General features: G+C 53.5%; 1 protein-coding gene across 2 annotated transcripts in view; it reads left to right on the plus strand.

The window, feature by feature from the left end:
- TSPAN18 (tetraspanin 18) overlaps positions 1-18,110 on the plus strand; it is a 175,497-nt gene that overhangs the window by 112,135 nt on the left and 45,252 nt on the right. For both annotated transcript variants that reach the window (XM_069471270.1, XM_069471269.1), the window contains one exon: positions 3,884-4,023. The gene's annotated coding sequence lies outside the window, so the exon portion shown is untranslated. The remainder of the gene's footprint in view (positions 1-3,883; positions 4,024-18,110) is intronic.

Here is an 18,110-nt window from a genome sequence, read left to right on the forward strand (position 1 = left end):
TCGTGTTGATTAATTACACTCAGGTAGTAATTAAACATCTGCTTGATAATCGCGTGCAGCCCAAAGCCTAACATTTACACACGCATACACGCATGCGCACACGTGTGCCTGTGCCACGTGAGAAGCTCCTTGGTCTCATGCTCATTTGTGTGTGTGTGTGTGTGAGTGTGTGTGTGTTGGACAGAGCCTGGCTCAGTTAGGGACCCCTCTGTCCCCCACCATGCAATGAGGACTTTGTCCCCAGCCTTCCCTGGGACACGGGGAGGAGCTGAGCGGGGCCTGGGGCTGTGCCACCTGCAGCCCCTCTCAGAACAGAACGCCCGTCTCCTTTGCGTGTGAGCCACCCGGCCACACTGGGTGGGCATGGGCGCTCAAGTGCTCCGTATGTGGCACCGTGCCGTTGTGTCTTAGAACTCACTGCACACTCTGCCACCAGTTCCCTCCTGTGCCCTCTTAGACTGTGTTTGGCCTTGACGGTCCTTTCTTGGGTAGATTTCTTTTTCCCAGCAGCTGGGTGCAAGTTCTTACTGTAGGAACCTCTTGGGCTGGGGCCCAGGTTCCACCGCGCACACCCCTTAGGACTAGATTTAATGGGCCCACCCCAGAGGCTGCAGGGACCAGTGCAGGATGCTGACCTCCATGCAGAGCCCCGGCTCTGGCCTGGGTCCCACCCTTGCTGTGTGATCTTGAGAAAGTCGCTCCCCTTCTCTGTGTCTCTGGTTCCTGGTCCGTAAAACAAAGAAAACTGAGCTCCAAGGCCTCCAAGGGCCTTTCCAGTTCTGCTGTACTCGGATTCTAATTTTGTTTGTACTAATTAGGAATCGGAGATAATTTAAATTCAATACGTATGATCCTCAGTGAGTAAACAATTGGAAATAATTCCTTCCTTTATGACTTCCCAAAGACTCACTCATGAGCAATGAGAACTCAGCTAAAATCAATAGCTTTTATTTTTCAGGCAGAGAAATTGCAGGTTCTTTGAGCTGCTGGGCATCGCAATTCATTCTCGTATTTTAAAATTTTATCTTTGTGTTTATGGACTGCCATTAGGTAATATAGATCCATCCTGGAGGTTGATTTTTTTCATTAACTTAACTCATTTTACTTATTAGTTCACATTTATAGCTTGGGTTTAATAAGCATACCATGCGAAAGTCATAAAACAGCCTTTTTCTTTAACAATATTTTAAAATCAAGACTCTTCTCTGAGTCATCTCAGGTTTATTTGCTCATAACTTGCTTCTCCTGTGATTTGAGGCCCAGGGAGGCCAATTCGACCCTGTTATTTGACCTTGAGGTTCAGTGTCCTCATTCGTAATAGGGGGAGGGCATCCCTTGTTAATAAAAGTAGTGAATTTTAAAAAAGCCAGCATTCAACGATCACTTATTGTGTGCAAAGTGGTTCTTATATATAATCTGGTTGAATCTTACAACCCTGTGAGGTGGCTTTATTTTCTTTGCCACTTTATAGGGGAGGCAACTGAGGCCCAGAGAGGTTGAGTGACTTGCCTGAGGCCACACAGCTGGTGACAGTTGCAGAGCTGGGACGCAGACCCCTCTGTACTGGTCAAGTTGGCACTTAACGTTAACCATCACCATGTCTAAATTCAGTCAGCAACTTCTCTCCCATCTGGCCTCAGGGAGTGCGGGATCCAGGGACAGGTGACGCGGGCCAGGCCTGGCTCACAGCCTCAGAGCTGGGCTTCCTGAGCTGCTGTGGGATGACAAGGGCCTCATGACCGTCCACCCCCAGGCCCATCTCCCACTCGGCCATGTCCTCCCCACCCGACATTTCTGGGCTTGGACTTGAGAAAGGATTTTTATTTGAGGATGATACGCATGTGTGTTTGCAATGACACGGGTTCACATGCCAACCCCCCCCCAGACAGATGCAGAGTGCCCACCCTCACATGCCGTGTACACTCGTGCACACGTTTACGACACACATACTCCTGAATTTCTCTAGTTCACATTCTATTTGGCCCCTGGTCCCGAATACCTGCTTGCCTCAGCATTTGGGTATACCCATGCCTTTGCTCATCCTGGCCCACAGCACCCTGTCCCATCTGCACACGTGCACGCCTGCCCCCTCCTCCAGGAAGCCTTCCCGTGTTATCAGGGAAGCTAGACGAGGAGGAGCCTTCCGCTGAGTCTCTCTGCCTGTGAGTCATTAGCACCACCGGCTTCAGGGCTGACGCGGAGGAACTGTAGACTGACAGTGGGTCTGTCACCCTTTCACAGATGGAGAAACCGAGGCCTCACGCATGAGGGTGTGCCTGAGGGCTCATGGCAAGTTAGTGTGGCCGTGGGACTGGAACCCAGGACTCTTGCTGCGGGCCCGCTGCTGCCACCTCCCTGTGAGGGTGGAGACCCCCTTCCAGTCAGTGGGGGGGTGATCTGCTTCTGTCTGGTGGAGGCGGGAGCAAGATGGAGCTGGGGGAGAGGGGCCCAGGTGAGCCTCTTCCTCGAGTGTGTGTGGTGCGGGCGCGGAGAGGAGAGGGAGATGCTGGGGAGAGGCTGGGGGAGACACGTGGTGGGGACGCGGCCGCTGACGCAGGGTCTGCAGGTGACCCCGGGGAGCCGGAGAGGATGGCGCAGCTGCCTGTGCTGCTGCTGGAACAATCTCCTCTTTCCTGCAGCCACTTACTTACTTCTCTATTATGCCCTTTTGGGAAAAGCCAGGAATGCCACCCTTCCTGGGGAATGCGCCGTCCCGCCCCTCCCCAGTTCACACGTCTGGTGTGACATTAGCCTCACCAGCTTGCAGAGCGCTAATGACATTTGCATTTTGCTGGCTGTCAAAGTGTGGGCTGTGCTTGGTGGCTGGGGTGAGGGGATCCCACAGGCAGGTGGGGGTTTGCAGCCCGGAAGGCAGGGAAGGCAGCAGGCTCGGGGCCCAGAGAAGGGAGAGCGTGGGGGGAGAGGGGGTGAATGACTGGCAGAATTTGGAGACACTGTTTGTGTAAAGACTTTCCAGGGACAAAGGCAACTTCTGGTCCAGTGCTCTGCCTCCCTGTCTTACACACACACACACACACACACACACACACACAGGCAGTCCTCCTCTGTGTCACCTCCCTAACATTTATTGAGCAATTTCTATGTGCCAAATGTTCTCCTGGGGACTTCACAAAGTTATGAAAGTCATTTAACTTCCAGAAAAACTCAGGGAGAGATGCCATTATTATCCCTATTTTACAGATGAGGGGACTGACACTCTGAGAGGACCCCTGACTTGCCCAGGCTCCCACTTCTGGAAAGAGGTTGCCCCAGCATGTGGCTGAGGCCCAGCTGCCTCCAAAGGAGGGTATGGCCCTGGAGAGAGCTCCCGGCCACGAGTCATGAGAGACCCAGAGTTTAGGCCTCGCTGCCCCTCTGTAGGTATCCGTCTTGTCATTAGTAAAAAGAGGTCATTGGTCTGGCTGCACCTGGCATCTCAGGAATGCATTCTCACGTGAGGAAGGAACTTTTCTCCAATAGGCTCGGGCCCATGGAGTTTCCTCCCACTCACTCAGACATACAGAATTATGTCTTATATCAAACAAATCATGAAACATTTGCTAAGCCTCTCCCCTCTGCAAGGGCATCGTGCTAGATGCAGCGGGTGTGATGCTTATGTGTTTTTACCCAGGACGTGGGCACGTGGGCACACTCATCTTCGTGTCTTAGTGTTGTTTTCAGGCTAGTTGAGCAGATGTTGGGTCCCTGATCCTGATGGATTCTCGCAGGCTCCTGCCATGTTGGCCTCAACTCTCCACCTCCTGCAGGGCCCAGAGAGCGTTTCAAACAGAAGGAAGAGAGCTCGGCTCCGCTCGGGGCAGAGTGAGGTGCTGAGATCTCCGCCCACCAGGCAGTCACGGCTGGTTCTGCTTCTCTCTGACAGGTGGGCGTCTCCTGGGCGGCCTCAAGCTTGCCGTGGCTGGAGCTTCCAACCCTGCCATCAAAGCAACTTGAACCTCTTGAATTGGCTTTCCAGAAACGTGGGCATAATCCTTTCCAGACTTCCCGCCACCGGCTACCCAGGTAAGGGAGCTCATGCTGGGTCGGCACGGGGTTTGTGCCACTTTTGTTGTGGCTGTTATAATTGTTGCTAAGAGTAACCCTCGGCAGCACACCCCATCATTCTCTGTCACAGTGTCTTGTTTTATTCCTTTTGTTAGCAGGAGGGCCCAGCGGTCAAGGCTCTGAAGTTCAACAGACCTAGTTCAAATCCTGAAATCACCAGTTACTAGCTATGTGACCTCAGACGGGTTCCTTTACCTCTCTGTGTCTTGGCTTGGTCCAATGAGGCAGCAACGGCACCCACCTTTTGTGCTAAAGATAAAATGGGGGCATATATGAAAGAGGCTTAGAACAGGACCAACGTACAGTAAGCTAAGGACCCAATAATGGTAGCTGTTGCGAATGGTATTCCTGCATTCATGGCGACCCGGAACTAGTTCATTCTCGCTTTGACGGTCTGTCTCTTGAACTAGAATGTGGACTCCACGAGGGCGTGGATTTTGCCTGTCTTACTCTCAGTGGGCCCCCGAGGTCCAGCACAGGAAGCTAGCCCGTTATTCGTTGAATAAATGCATGAGAGAACATGTTTTACCTGTACTATGCAGAATCCTTAGAACAATCCTTGAAAGTACCTGTATTGGTGAGGATAAAGGATTATTTGTGTGTGACAAAACCACAAAATAACAGTTCTCTAAACAAGAGAGAGGTTGATTTTTCTCTAAGGAAAATTCTGAGCTAAGGTGATTCTTTTGCAAAACCATTAGGGGCTGAGGTTCTTTTTGTTTTGTGTTGTGGCTTCACTGTGGCTCATCTACGTGGTTGGTGAAGGCCCCCCACTGTGTCTCCCACCACTGTGTCTCCCATCTGGTCCGCAAGAAGGGAAATCAGATGGCGCATGTATCACTTCCATTAATGTCCTGTTGGCCAAAACGTAGTCACATGGCCCCCACGGTTGCAAGGAGAGCTGGCGTTATAGTCTTTATGCCAGTGGCCATCTGCTCAATGACAAGTCTGTAACCTGGAGGAAGGGGAAAATTGATACTGCGGGACCCTCTGCCTTTCATCCCCACCAGCAATGATGATCCTTGGTTTTTTTTTTTTCAACCTTCCCTCCCTTCCTCCTCCTCTGGCAACTCCTCATCTCTTTACTGACACCATAGTTTTGCCTTTTCCAGAATGTCATATAGTTGGAATCATACAATGTGTAGGCTTTTGGCTTCTTTCACTAAGTAATATGCATTTAAGCTTCCTCCGTGTCTTTTTGTGGCTTGATAGCTCATTCCTTTTCATCGCTGAATAATATTCCATTGGACATGCCACAATTTATCTGCTCACTTATTGAAGGATATCTTAGTTGCTTCCAATTTTTGGCAGTTGTGAATAAAGCTGCTATAAATATTTGTGTGCAGGTTTGGTTTGTTTGTTTGGTTTTTTGGTTTTTTTTTTTTTTTTTGGTGTGAACTTAAGTTTTCAGTTTATCTGGATAAACACCTAGGAGCATGATGGCTGGATTGTATGGTAAGACTGTGCTTACCTTTGTAAGAACCTGCCAAGCTGTCTTTCAAAGTGGCTGTACTATCTTTAGTCCCCACCAGCAATGAATGAGAGTTCCTGTTGCTCCACATCCTCATCAGCAATTGGTGCTGTCAGTTTTGTGGATTTTTGTCCTTCTATCAGGTGTGTGGTGGTACGATCCCCATTTTAAAGTTGATACAGTGGGTAAGAGATCTGGGATCTTTTCATGGCCTGCTTGACATCAGAGCCCAAGACTATCTTGCCACAGTCTGCTGCCTCTCCCTGTGGCAGGTCTCCCTGAGACTGCAAGCCAAAGCCTGGGGTGACACTTCTTGCTCCAAGCTCGGGAGTGGCCGAATTCCAGGCCGCTCAGTCATTGTTTAGTATCTGTCTCCCTCCAGTGCCCTGAAGGTCCATGGTGTAGGGCAGTAAGGAGTGGGGATCAAGTGAGTGGACCTGAGCCAGGTTTGCGGGGGTCTTGCGGGGATCAGCCAAAAAATAACCCATGGCGGGGCCAGATAGCTGGGAAGGCTGGCCTGTGCCCCTCAGGTTCAAGTGAGGAAGCATGGCGCTGCTGCACAGGTGAACAAGGACCGTGATGGGTCAGAAGGAAAGGTCGGTGGCAGTGGGTAATGAGGGGCCAGGCCAAGGCTGAACTGGGGTCAGATGCTGCATCACTTGGAGCCAACATTCAACTCAGACTGGATTAAGCAAGACAGGCAATTTATTAGCTTTTTATTAGTTTCCAATATATCGGCAATTTGGGGCTTGTTTATTGGTGCCAAGGAAGGGCTGAATCCAGGGATCAAATGATGCCCTTAGGACCACATCTGTGCCCTCTGCTTCCCTCCTTGTGGGCTTCAGGCCCTGGCAGCATTCCCCATGTGGCAGCGGGGCAGTGACCAGCAGCTCATTTCAAATCCAGTGGATGGAGAGTTTCTTTTTCCCAGGAGTTCCAACAAAAGTCCCAGAGTTGAGGCTTATTGGCTGGTCTTGGGTCCCATGACCACCTCTGACCAATCACTGAAACATGGAGGAGAGAATATGCTGATTGGTTAGACAGGGCGGTGGGGGGAACATGTGTGATGAGTTGGGGAGTCAACCTGAGTGTGTGAGGGGGGAGGTTCCCCAAAGGGAAAACGCAGGTGCTATTTTCAGAAGAAGGAGAAAGAAATGCTGAGCACACAACAGGTGCTCCCTACCGGTGTCCTTGCAGGGGGTGGGAGGCATGAAGCACCCAGGTGGTCAGATTTGTCCCAGTTGGGGTCCTTCCTGTGGTTTACGGTACCAGGGTTGGCCTCTTTGTGACAGGTGCCTTGTTTTTAGCGTGTCTGGTATCTGAAAGTCTAACTTCACATGCACACACACACAGACACACACCCAGGTATCCAATGTATCTGCAAGCCGTGCTTCACTTTCCAAAAGGACTGCCCCAGAAAGACCTTCTCTTAGAGAGCCACTGCACTCCCTAGTGGCCGCCCCAGTGCCTGGCTGCACTGGGTTGGCCTCTACTTGCTGGGAGGGACTTTTCTGTCATCCTTTGACCCTGACTCCTTCATTGCTGGGGGACGTTTCTTGAACCTCTTTATGGTTTATTTGCCCTAAATGGCCTCTCAGAAGACATCAGGACCTATGATGGGCCGGCCCCTTTCCAGAAAACCAACCGCAGCCTCGCTTTTTGAAGCCCCCCAGAGGGAGGGACAGGAGAAGGGTCCGGTCACCAGTTGAGCAGGAGCTACACGTGAGCAGCCCGGCAGCCCCAGCTGACCTCCGCCGAGGCTGCTCGGGTGCCGTGTACGATTTCATTTGAAAAGCGATTGCTCTGCAGAACAGAGATTGAAAACCACAGCTCATGATGCTGCCTCTCAGGCAGCTGCGGCCGAGGGCTTTTTAAGATCTGCCCCTTGCTTGGTTTTGGTCAACCGCAAACCTCCTGGCCCTTCCCGGGCTCCCTCCCGCGCTCTCTGTCTCAGCTCAGCACACCCTGCTGGGTCAGTGACTGTGGATTCATTTACTCGGCCAGTGGCTACTGAGCACCTACTATGTGCCGGGCCCTGTTTCAGATGCTGGAGGCTGAGAGTGAGCAGAGGCTAAAGGTTGCTGCCCTTGGGGGTCCCTGCCCACTCCTCTGGGAGATCCGCTGAGGGGACAGGACCCTCCTCTGGGTGTCTTGCCCCCGGCCCCATGTGGCACCTTGCTCGGTGCCAAGCCGCAGCTGGGCTTGGTGGATGTTTGTCGGTGGTCAGTTATTTTCCACACCAGTTTTAAAGCCCCCATTCGTGCCTGTTGCTGCCGAAACAACAGAAGGACTTGGTCCTCAGCCTCTAGGACTTAGGGTCTAAGATGAAGCTTGTGAGGGCCCTGGGGAGGGAGCAGGGCCACCCGGAGATCTGTGTGCACCTGCTCAGCAAACAGAAAGAGCCGCCAGCGGCACTTCCCAGGCATTCTTCACTCACTCACACGCACTCAAGGGCACCTCAGAGGCCAGTGCGGGAGACAGGCGTCACCCTGCAGCATCCAAGGAGAGGGCTCAGAGCAGAAGGAGGCTGGGGACTCAAACGCCAGAGGGAGATGTTACTTCTGGGTGGTGGTGGTGCAAACCAGGGGACAGGGTGCCTGTGAGCCGGGCTTTGGAAACCGGCTTGGGTGCAGGCCAGGCGAGGGGCTGGGGGAGGCATTCCAGGAGCAGAGGCCTGGTGGTGGGGCCCTGGGGCTGGGAGGACTGTGCCAGGCAGGGAGTGAGATGAACTTAGTCAGCCTTCTTCCCTGCAGGCCTCCAGGCTTGGCTGCGCCCGGGCCTGAGGCCATCTTGTCTTCAATGCCGCCTTCAACTTCAGCCTGGGCTTGGAGTTGTGTGGCTCTTCCCTGTTCCTTTTCCCCCTCCCTGCCCAGGAAAGGGAGTTTTGGAGACGCCCTTGAGAAGAGACCGTGCTGCACAAAGACCAAGAGTCTCAGTCCTCTCAGTCCTGAGATACTTTACAGAACCTTACAGCTATGCAGGCAGCAGGCCTCGTGGCAAAGTCAGGAAACTGGGGTTCTTGTCCCTGCCATGCTCCTGATGTCTTACCCTGTCTGTCCTTTAGTTTGTCATTTGTAGGATGAGGAGTAAGGCCCCTTCCAGCTTTAAACATTTTATTCCAAGTCAGACGTGGGTTCACATCCCAGCTCTGCTAGCAGTAGGACCTCAGCCTTCTGAGCCTCAGTTTTCTCATCTATAAATTGGGGGTAATAATAGTATGTATTTCACAGGACTGATGTGAAGACTGAACGAGATATCAGATGAGAGAAAGTGCTTCACAGAGCACCTGCCAGAGGGTCAGCACCGACGCTGTTGGTGGTGTTATCATTTACAGTCCAATTTTATCACTCTGTAGGTGGCATCCCAAATAGAGACTTTGGTGTATAGGTGCCTATTGGTTCTTGTCCCCAAACCTTGGTGATGGGCTGGCAAATCACACCCCTCCCATCTCCAAATGGGGTGCAGCTGCCTTTCCAGAATCACATTTAGTCATTCATTCAGCAAACCCTTAATTGAGCACTTGCTGTGTGCCTTGGCCTCTAAGAGGCACATAGAATCCTATTGAATAGGACACCCAGGGTCCCCGCACTCAGCAGGTCAGGTCTGCAGGCTGGAGCCTTGGGGAGAAATCGCCCTCCCCACCCCCCCTGCCTCTCCCAGCACCTGGAGCTTTGTTTAACCCTCTCTTGCCATCTTGGGCTTCGGGCCTGGGTGAGATGCCAGAGAATCCACTGAAATTAACCGGTCTGGCGTTGCACCTGGACTTAAACGGTGGATTGGACTGCCCAGTCCCAGTTCAGCACTTTGCGAACTGAAGTATTTTGGAGAGGAAGATGGGCTTGCCCTGGCCCTGGATGACAGGGTCCTTTCATTGTCACCCCCTTTACTGCTTGTATGGATTCTCAATTGCAAGGGGTTTTAATTATTTCCGGAGGACACAAAGTCTGCAAATGGAAGGTGCTGAGGGTCCAATCTGTCCCTGTGCTCGCCCTGCCCTTTCCTGGTGGCCGTGGGCGCAGAGCAGAGCCAGTGAGGCACCAGTCGGGGGTTGGCAAATGGATGGACAGGTGGACGGATTACAATGGACTCATAGTACACGCTGTCCCAGCTCCGCCAAGGTGGTTGGAGACACCAGTCTCTTGGCTTGTTTTCATGCGACAATTTGATTTTGGCTCCTGGGGAATATCAGTAATTTTCAAGTAGTGGAATGGACTCAAAACAAATGGCTTTTGAGCTTATCAATTTCTCAGTTTCAGTTGCGAGAGGCAGCCTGGTTCGTGCCCCGATTTAAGGACCAGAGATTGCAAACCCTAGCTCCAAACCCGGGTGACCTTGGGCATGTTATTGAGTCTCTCTCAAATTCTGTCCTCTCGTCTAGAAAGTGGTGGCACTAATAGCATCCAACTCACAGGGCTGTGATGAGCTTTAAGTTAAATAATGAGGGCGGAGACACGTGGAAGGACTCTGGGCACGTGGTCGTGCTCGGGAAAGGACGGCGATGCTGTATCTAAGGGCCCCCCTTACGCTATTCGTTGTATAAATTTCTGTCTTCCAAATGGATTTTTGAAGACTGCTTTGCATTTTTAAGACAAAAATTCTTTTTTAAAGTTATTATTACACAAGCAATATATGTTCCTTAAAAATTCAAATGATCTGGAAGGATTTCAATTAAAAAGCAAATGCTCCTTCCCCCACCTGGCAATGCCACCACCCCCTTTCCCCTGTGGCATTCTCTTTGAAGGTGGGGCCTCCCAGGATGAACTTTTCTCTTTTTTTTCTCTCCTTAAGGCCACCACAGATACATAGTTGGGAGGGGACAGTAGCCCAGTGTCTGTGAATTGCTGGGAATTGCTGTCTAAGCCAAAAGTCCTAAGGCAGGTGATGAGTGGTCCCACTGGAGCAAGGGCAGTCTGGGGTCCCTCGAGCAGCCTGGGTCCCCTGGCACCTGTTTGCTCAGAGTTCTGGGGAGGGGGTGACCTGAGCTGTGCCACACTGGGGCAGGCTTGGCGTGCCAGGCTCGCAGACACGATGCCTCGCCACCTGCCCGGGGCCCCCTTTTCCGTCAAGGTGCCCAGGGCTCAGTGCAGCCCCAGCTTCCACGATCCTGGAAGGACAATTTCTTGTTCCTGTTCACCTTCCGACAGGCTGCGCTGCCATGCTGTGCCCTCAGCTGCCACACTTGGGAAGAGGCTCAGGTCCAGGCGAACAGAATTGGCGTTAGGCCGTGGCAGGGCTGGCACAGGGCCGAGCACATTGCCGGTGCTGAGTGGACTTGTAACAGGTTTGAATTTTACCCCCAGCACTAGGGTACAAGATACGCCATCTGCCTTTACTTCTCTCTAAATCTGATTTAATCTGCCCCTAAGCCTCCCTCTGCCTGTTTGAAAGACATTCACTGCCAGGCTTGTGGCAGAGGGGGACTTCTGGCCCCCTAGGATCACATAGGAGTCTTGGTGGCCTTAGGTGGTCTGAAACATCTGGGAAAGGCTGCTGAACTTGAGCCCATACAGGGCCCTACAGACAGGCTCCTTTGCCAGACCCTGGGTCTCTGAGGACAGGTGGGTAGCTGTCATTGCTGTGCCAGCCAGGGTGTACTGTGGTCTTCGGTTGTAAATTCAAGCTACGAGTTTTGGGGTTTAGACTCCCAACCATTCTCGGGCATCTTGGGGTCGCCCCATCAGAGTCTAATCACCTCTGGGGAGGGCTGCTCGTGAACAGGGCACCTGAGCCTGTAGCTCTGGGATCCCACCGAATCCCCCTCTCCTGGCTCATCTGCAGAGACACTCGCAGCCCGCCCCGCAGGCCTGCTGCCTCAGCCCCCCTCCCTGGGCTCCTGCCTAAGCTGTTTTCTAGGCCCAGCCACTTCTCTGCTGGCCTTGGAAACCAGCAGCCCCCAAGGCATAGGACCATCTTGGGAAAGGGGAGAGAAGAACGTGGAGCACAGAGAGAACAAGCCAGGAAAGAGGGTTTCGTGCCTTCTCCTGCCACCCACGTTGGCTGCAACAGATGAATCAATACCTCTCATTCATTTACTGATCGAGCACTAACTATACACCAGATGCACATTGCTTAGAGTTTAACCAGCGGTTCTAGAACGTGGTCCTCAAACCAGTGGCATCAGCATGTCCTGTGAACCTGAATGTGCTGAGTTTCAGGTCCCCACCCTAGACTTACGGCATCAGGGGGCCGAGGCTCAGCAGTCTGGGTTTTGACAAGGCCTCCAGGAGATTCCGGAGCAAGCTCAAGTTTGAGAACCACCAAGGGCCACAGCAGACGGAAGTGTGTCTGATAACACTGATGCTGCAGCTCATAGAAGGGGTGATGAGCCCACCCTGGGAAAGAGGGAGGTTCTGGGAGCTTGGTTTATGAATGACTTCAAGGTGAACAAAGAGGTCTGTGTATCAGCGGGAGAGGGAGTAGCTTCCTGGCAGAGGGCTCGGCACATGCGAAGTCCTGGGGCTGACAGAGCAGAGCATTCAAGGAGCATTCAAGTGGGGTCCCTGGGGTGGCGTGAGAAGGGGGATAATAAAAAGGCCCCTTGTGCCATGAGTTTGGGCTTTTCCCCAGGAGCACTGGGGAGCTATGAAAGAATTTATGCAGAGGAGGCAGACAGATTATGCCCTGAGACGATGACGGGGAGGTGGGAAGAATGGTCCGGGTGAGGGGCCCCTGGACTCAGTTGCAGTCATTGCGAGGCCTCCAGCTGGTGTCAGGCGGTCTTCTGGGGGCAGGACTGAGGCTACGGGTGGATGGAGGAAAAGGAGGCAGGGTGTGCTTGGATACCCTGGGTCATGGAGGAGCCCTGCCTGCTGCTAGAACATTCTCTCGGGGGACCGGATTGAAGGCTGGAGCCCAGGTGGCCATCTGCTGCCCCTCTCTGAGCACCTTGGGAGTGTCCAGTAACTGTCAGTCACTGCGGTTAGTCCCTGTGCTCCCCTTTGCCTTCTTTGGGGTAGAGGAAACTAAAATACCATCTGCAAATCGGGTTCGAGGGCTGGAGTGGAGGCACGAAAAAAATGCGAGAGCAAACCCAGACCCCCTGAGTGTGGAGCTGCGTGGGGACCAGGTGGGGGGCCCTGGAGGTGCCACGCTGGGAGCTGGGATTGGGTGCAGGTCAGAAGGTCCCCTGGCCTCATCACCTCAGTACTGGCTTGGGGACCCCATGGAGAGGAGGTGACAGAGGAAGCTCCCAGCCCAGCCTAACCCAGCCCCCTCCTCAGAAATCCCAGCCTTCCTTTCTGCCTTCCCAGGGCCAGGCGGGGACATCAAAGGGAATGGGAGTTGGGGAGGGGGCACCTCTCCCAGGACTAGGGCTCTTACTTGGGAAGGGGCTTCCGATGAGCCCATCCCTGAGCCCATCCCTGAACCCATCCCGCAGAGAGCCCAGCCCCTGGCAGGGAGGAGGGAACTTGCAAACCACAACCAGAGGCCTCAGTCCTTGCAGCACAGCCCCAGGAACTGGGGGGGAGGGAGGGTGGAGCCTCCCAACAAGGGCAGAGGGTGGGGCAGATAAGAAATAGGCCAATGGGGGCCAGACAGGGACCCCATCTGACTGGGTGGACAGCCGCTTTGGGTTTGGCAGCTGGAGCTTCCTGTGTGCCCACTGCTGCCGCTGGTTTAGAGGAAAATGCAGTTGCTTGGAGCCCCGTGGTGCCTGCCCTGGCCTGTGTGTATCCAAGTGTCAGCCCCAGCCAGCAATCAGTGCTGATTTGCGGTGGGCACTGGAGGAGCCGCAGTTCAGCTGGAGAGGTGCCAGCCAGGCCCCGCCCACCAGGGCTCCTCCCTCTGCTTTACTCTTAGTACAGATTTAACCCTCGAAGGAAATGCTTGGTAAGGATATTCGGCTTCATGGACTAACTGGACTGGGACGGATTTCAAGGTCATTGGTTTTGACTCCTTGAGAGGTGGTCATTGAGCCTCTGCTTATATGCCTCCAGCAATGGGGAGCTCACTACCATCCAAGAGAGCAGAGTTCAGACTGCTTTGAAAGTTGTTCCCCTGCTCTGCACAGGTCCTGGGTCCAAATCCTGCCCCAGCCGCTTGCTGTGTGGCCTCAGACAAGAGACTTATCACAAGAGCTCCTGCCTCCTTTTGTTTACAGTGGACTTGGTAAATACCCACCTCTCACTTGTGGGGAGGTTTAAACCATATGTCTCTACAACCATGGGCAAGTTAAATCTCTGCACAGTGGGTAGACCCTAAGCCCACACAGGTCCTCTCTGCTAATCTCCACGTTTCACGTCCGGTAGTGTAATCAGGATAAATGTCAGCTCCTCCCTGGCACGTGGCAGGTGCCAGCACATGACTGGTGTGGTCCTGTCTTCATCAGTGCCTTAGAGACACGGCCAGGCCCGTCCATGGCTTCTGTCCTAACTCGGAGGCCCCAAACCACAGGATGCCCCAAGCCACCACACAGCGCAGGCATCCAGAGGCTTCTGGGAGGCCCGGTCTCCCCGGGGGCCTCCGTCCCTCGGGCTGCCAGGCCCACCCGCCTGCAGAGTCCTGCCTCCTCACATCACCCAGGGTTGGCTTCAGGCTTTTACTGAGCTCAGCTCGTGTGGCCAGGGCTCCAAGCAGGAAATAACAGTAACAAGAAAGTGCCACTGTAAATCCTCAGGTGGAGAAGGAGTCTCTGACACTGGCAGTGACCTCTGCTCTCGTGACCTCAGGCCGCAGCCTGCAGTGCCACACGTCCCGCAGGGTATGGGCATTGCCCCTGCCACACCGCTGGCCCTGCTGGACTCCTGCTTTGATATTATTGATTCTGTTTTGATTCTTAAACAGTTTTAGAGAGGTATAATTTACACACCATAAAATTTGCTTATGTTAAGGGTAGGATTCAATGGTTTGTAGTAAATTTGTGAAGTTCTGCAGCCATCCCTGCAATCTAATTTTAGAATGTTTCCATCACCCCCAAAAGGAACCTGGTACCATTTGCCATCAATCCCTGTTCCCACCCCCGGCCCCCGGCAACCACCAGTCTACTCGCTGTCTCTGTACGTGTGCCTTTTCTGGACGTTTCCCATAAATGGAATCATACAGCATGTGTGGGGTGGGTGGAGACGGTGTCCTCTCGATGACATGGCCCCGTCCCACGGCCAGCCAGGACCCAGTCAGAAGTGTATTTCTGCAGAGTCGGAAGAACTCGCAGAGAGCAATCTTCTCTTCAGTGTAATACAGAAATCCTCTGCACCCAGATATCTCCTACCCGCGACCCCCAGGGTCCCACCCTGACACCTCTCCGACATGCTTGAATACACCCAGTGTCAGCAGCTCACTACCCTCCAGAGACCGAAGGAAACTCTCAAATCCTGATCACATGCTGAGTGCCGGGCCTGCTGGTGTCCTTTGATCTTTGGTCCCATCCTCCGGGATGGAATCATTTTGCAGCTCTGGAAATTGCAGCTCAGAGAGGTTGAGGCATTCACCGAAAGGCACACAGAGGAAAGCCAGCATTTCAAACCCAGGTCGCTCTGATTTCAGATCATCTTTTAACACCTACACCACACTTCCTGCTGCTGGGGGACCACTCATCTTTGTATTGGGGTGAACTCTGTCTGCCACCCCTCGTTGCTAGTTGTGCCAACTAGACTGACTCACACAGACCGACAGCCTGGCCGTGGGAGGTGGGAGCAGGAATTAACGGGCAGAGCTGGTAGGAAGGAGCTCCCAGGGACTCTCTTAACTGCCAGCTCTTTCATATTGCATGGCTGCTTGAGGCTGAAGGGGACTGTTGAGAGTGTCTACTCTGGCTGGCTGCCGCAGGCAGTTTGGGCTGCCATAAAGTACCGTGGACGGGATGGCTCAAACAGCAAATATGTATTTCTCAAAATTCTGGATGCTGGGAGTTCGAGGTCAGGGTGCCAGCATGTTTGGGTTCTTGGGGAAGGCGCTTTTCCAGGTGACAGACAATCATCTTCTTGTGTTCTCATATGGCGGAAGGAGAAATGGGAAGCAAGCTCTCCTGGCTCTTCACAAGGGCACTAATCCCATTCTTGAGGGCTCCACCCTCGTGACCTAATTACCTCCCACAGCCAAATACCATCACATTGGGAGTTAGGATTTCAATATGTGAATTTGGGGGGAACACAAACATTTAGTCCATAATACCATTCTTTGTCCTCCAAACATCACCAGTAACTGGTGGTCCAGCAGCAGTGCTTGGATGCCTCCAGGGACAGGGAGCTTCCCACCTTACCTGGGAAGCTATTCCCAGGTTGTGGAGCAGCTCTGACTCTGCCACAACCAGCTTGGGACCACACAGGATACAACCAGTTCCTCTCCCCACCCCCAGCCTTAGGATGCTGCCACAGCTGGTGAGCCCTGGCGGCCTCACAGTCTCGGCTGAAATGTGCCAGTCCTTTCATCCATTCTCCTCTAGACTGTAGATGCTGCTCAGGCCTGGCCCCTTGCCTCTGGGATGCCCATCCCGTACCCTTGGGCTTGGAGGCAGGTTCAGGGTAGTGGTTAAAAGCCACTTGCCATGTCCTCACATGACCTCTTCTCCGTGCTGCACAGAGAGAGAGAGAAAGAGAGAGAGAGAGCACGCACGCACAAACAGGAGCACGAGCTCTCTGGTTTCTCTCCCTCTTCGTGTAAAGGGAGACCAATTAGGACCCCACCCTATGACCTCATTTAATTACCTCGCTAAAGGCCCTGTCTCTAAGTGCAGCAGCACTAGGGGTGAGGGCTTCAACATACGAATGGGGGGGTGGACGTAATTCAGCCCATAGAATGCACCAACCTCCGAGGGCTGCTCTGAGGATTCATTGAGTGCACGTAAAGCGTTACGAGTGGCGCCCGGCACATGGTAAGTGCTGTATTAGTGTGCTCTGTTGTTGGCCCTTTGAGCCTATGGGAGATCCCTTTTCTAGCCTTGCTGCAAGCCTAGACCCCATGAAAGCTTAATGAATATAGTGCGCGCATTATTTAATAACGGCAGATATTCGTGTTGTGCTTACTCTGCCAGGCTCTGTTTTAATGCTTTACATAACTTATTTAAGCCTCACACCAGCCTCATGAGATAGATACTCTTTGTACTTCCTGATTGTGCAGATGAGGAAACTGAGGCACAGAGGTAAAGGTCAAGGTCACGCAGTCATCAAGTGCTTAATAAATTAATAGCATATGATTATTTATTCAAGTATTGGCTATTCCAGTATGAATACTAAGTGCCATCTGTTTGGGCTGGGCACCCGGCCCCTGCCCTCCAGGAGTTCGCAGTCTGGTAGGGTAGACAGGTCCGCGACCAGGCAGTGGCAGGACAGTGTGCTGGGTGCTCTAATGGGGCAGGCCCAGGGAACCGTTACGGAGCTCACGGTATCAGTGGCTGTGGCACCTAGCAAGGCCTAGAGACACCAGGAGGGCTTTCTGGAGGAAGAAATTGTTTAAGCTGAGGTCAGAAAGAAGGCGGGAGAGCAGCTTGAAGAAGAAGCTGGAGGGAGAGGAGATTGCACGGCAGCTCCAGGGTCCGGTGGCCGAGTGTCGTGCGTGCAGAGAGCATATGCACACTCCTGGACCGGGGAAGAAGGCAGCAGGGCAGGACGTACGCAGAGGTGCATTTGGCAAGGCCTAAGCAGGGGAAAGTCTAGGGAGACGTGGTGGGAAGCCCCCTCCCTCCGGGGTCTGGGGGAGCTGAGGTGTCTGGGCTCCATAGGGTTTATTTCTTTCTGGAAAGCTGAAAATGAGCCACCTCGAGGAAGTCTGTGGGGAGTGCTGTCCTGACTTGCAGGCATGTGACTTGGAGAGGACTTAGGATGCTCCTGTTGCCTGGATACGGAGGCGCCACTCTTCAGGGCCCTCTGAGCAGAGCATGGGCAAAGCCCGGGGGGAACTGCCGTCTGCGAGGGGCCCGGCTGTGCCTCGACCTACCGGCATCAGGATGGGCCCTCCAAGGGGCTCGAATGAGCCGGCCCTTCCTAGACTGGCATGACTGGGCTCAACCTCACCCCACCACTGGTGGCCAGCCGGGGGACTTCGCCTGTCCCAGCCTCGGGCCCTGCACCTGCAGAATGGGGACGGCACGACCACCTGTGTGTCGGGGGCTTCAGGTGCTGACAGGGGTGGGGAGAGCCCTGTAGAAAAGCCTGAGAACGCGTTCCTGCCCCAGCACGGGAGCTGTGTGCTCCTGGGCAAATTCGGACATATAGCAGTTTCTCAAAAAATGTTAGCTCCACCCCCAACTCCCCCATCCTAACCAGAGATGGCAGCCGGGTGACCTGGGCAGGGGGAAGAGGGTGGTTCCCAAGAGGAACAGTCAGCAATCTTTGTGCCTTTGCCCCTGAGCAAAACCTCCCCCCTCTGCCCTGGGAAGAGCCAGCACGATAGCGACCTTGTGCCAGGCACTGTGCTAAGCGTTTCACACTCGCGTTCTCGTTCAGTGCTCCAGCAACACTGCGAGATGGGACCGTAGTGATCCTATTGACAGACAAGCAAACTGAGGCTCAGAGAAGGCAACTAAGTAGTCCCAGGTTGCAGAGCAAGGATTCATACCCATGTCTTGATTGCAAAGGCTGGACACTAGTCGTCTCTCTTCCCAGGTATCTTTCTAGAAGCGCTGGAGGGAGAAAGCGGA

This window comes from Eulemur rufifrons, chromosome 6 (assembly GCF_041146395.1).
Source record: "Eulemur rufifrons isolate Redbay chromosome 6, OSU_ERuf_1, whole genome shotgun sequence".
In the NCBI taxonomy this organism is placed as follows: domain Eukaryota; kingdom Metazoa; phylum Chordata; class Mammalia; order Primates; family Lemuridae; genus Eulemur; species Eulemur rufifrons.